The 2389-nt window shown below is 48.1% G+C and overlaps 1 long non-coding RNA gene across 1 annotated transcript; it reads left to right on the top strand.

Annotated features, from left to right (window-relative positions):
• Positions 1 to 181: 181 nt before the first annotated feature.
• On the top strand, positions 182 to 1903 carry LOC108445128. The gene is made up of 2 exons (XR_001859878.1): positions 182 to 1594; positions 1678 to 1903. It is a non-coding gene; the product is annotated as an uncharacterized LOC108445128 (long non-coding RNA).
• The last annotated feature ends 486 nt before the right edge of the window (positions 1904 to 2389 follow it).

The following is a 2389-nucleotide window of genomic DNA, read 5'->3' as shown; positions in this document are numbered from 1 at the left end:
TGCGGGGGGGAGGCGGGGGTTGGTTGGGATGGGGGTCTGGGGGGGATTTGGGGGTTTGATTGGAGGTGGGAGGTTGGAGAGGGTTTAAGGAGTTCGTTAGGGTGGAGGTGTGGGAGGGGGGATCTGGGGGTCTTAACTGCATGGAGGGATTTGGGGGTTTCGTTGGAGTTGGGAGGTTGGAGAGGATTTGGGGAGTTTGTTGGGATGGAGATTTGGAGTTCTTAACTGCATGGAGGGATTTGGGGGATTTCATTGGAGTTGGGAGGTTGGAGAGGATTTAGGGGTTTTGTCGGGATTTGGGGGTTTTGTTGGAGTTAGGAGGTGAGAGAGGGTTTAGGGGGTTTTGTTGGGATTAAGTTTTGGGGTTCTCAAATGCATAGAGGGATTTGGGAGTTTCATTGGAATTGGGAGGTTGGAAAGATTTAGAGGCTTTATTGGGATTTGGGGTTCTCAACTGCACAGGGGATTCAGGGGTTTTGTTAGAGCTGGGGGCTTGGGGAGGACTTTGGGGTTTCATTGAGGTGAAGATGTGTGGAAATTTGGGGAGGGGATTTGGGATTCTTAACTACATGGGGGTTTACATTCAATTTAGGAGTGGATTTGGGATTTCCAATGGGATGGGGACTTGAAGGGTGGTGGGATTCCTGCCTGCATGGAGGGAGTTTGGAGTATTCATCAGGATGAAGACTTTGGAAAGATTTGGGGTTTTGTCAGTGTGGGCATTTGAGGGGGGATTTGTTGTCATTCCCACCTATGGGGGGGTGGTTGGGGTTTTGGTTGGATTTGGGATGTTGGGGAGGATTTGGGGTTTTTATTGGAATGAGAGGCGTGAGGATGATTTGGTATTTCAACATACATAGGAGTGATCTGGGGGGTTCCACTGGAGTATTTGGGGATTTTTGTCATGGTGAAGACTTGTGAGGGATTGGGAGTTTTAATCTGGATAGGGTTTTGTAAACTGATTTTGGATTCCCACCCACATGACCAAGGATTTGGGATTTTTGTCTGGATGCAGACTTGGGGATCTCATTGGGATTCCCACCTGCACAGCAAAAATGTGTGAGTTTTATCAGGATGGGCATTTGGAGGTGGATTTGGGATTTTCATCTGGATGGGGGTTTGGGGTTTGATTTCAGATTCACATCCAGGTGTAGGTTACTTGGGGATTTCAATCTAGATTGGGTTAGTTCTGGGATTCTCAGCAGGGCTGGGGGTTTATTTGGAGTTTTCATCAGAAGGTGGGATTAATTTGGGATCACCTTCTGCATATACACCACATATACACACACACTGACCCCTCCTCTTCCCCCCAGAGAATGTACATTTTCCCAGGATGTTTTCTGGGAAAGATTAGCTCCTGTTTGAGAATGTCTCACAGTCAGCCACGTGTCCAAAGTACGAAGGACAAAACTATGATCAAATCTCAGCATTGTTTTGTGTTGAGGCACCAAAAGTTGTTTTGTAGTGTTCAGGCAAGGAGCGCTCGCTGCAGCTGGGAGGAGACTGAAAATAAGGTCAGACCTTTGCACTGGATCCTCCTCCTGGCTCTGCTGGATCCAGGAACCTTCCCAGCCTGGACCCAGAGGTGGTGAAGGTAACCTTCACTCCAAAAAGGATTTTTCAAATATGGTTTTCTTGATGCCTTCAGTTAAAGGTGGACTTTGTTCTTGTTGCAAGGTCACCTTCAGAAGATGAGGAGATGCTTGGGTTTGCTGGCTCAGCTCTCCCTGCTTCACATGTTGTCCCCAGAAAAGGCTTCTTGTCCTGATTTACTTCTGGGCCACTGCAGAGAGACTTTCCAGGTGCCTCAGCCCAGACTCAGCTCCTCTTGCTACCACTCTGCACTACACAGCACCCAAAAGCTGTGAAACTCGAGTTGCAATAAATGAATGAATGTGTTGGTGCACGTTGTTAATCCTGCCAGTATCAGAGAGGCACTTCCTTCTCTCCCTGAGGAGTATTTTTAATACCAGATCCCATTCATACACACAGTCTCTCCGAATTTTTGTTGTTAACTGCCAAGCCAAGACAGCCCAGGGAAAAACCTGAGCTGCTTCAGTACAGGTTGGGATGGACAGGAGGGAGGTGATGCTGAGCTCCTCAAATTCTCTCTTTATGGCACCAGTGCCCCTAAAACACTGCAAAAATATCCCGTGGCTCATTGCTCAGGGGTAGCAGTGCCTGGGAGATGGGGGATTCCCCAAGGTGTGCTGGGTGTCTTCTCAAAGTGAGGGCTGTGGGAATAACAGATAAGAACAGAGCTGCCTTGGCAGCAACCTAAGGAAAACAGAACGGCCTGAAATCCACTTAGAAATCAGGCTGGATTTGGTTTTGTTGTTTGTAATGAGAGTTAGGAGAAGAATTCTGCCTGGTTGGTCCCATCAGCAGA

Source organism: Corvus brachyrhynchos, unplaced genomic scaffold, assembly GCF_000691975.1.
Source record: "Corvus brachyrhynchos isolate BGI_N302 unplaced genomic scaffold, ASM69197v1 scaffold182, whole genome shotgun sequence".
In the NCBI taxonomy this organism is placed as follows: domain Eukaryota; kingdom Metazoa; phylum Chordata; class Aves; order Passeriformes; family Corvidae; genus Corvus; species Corvus brachyrhynchos.
The sequence above is the reverse complement of the archived record's forward strand: the minus strand, read 5'-3'. Positions and strand labels throughout refer to the sequence as shown.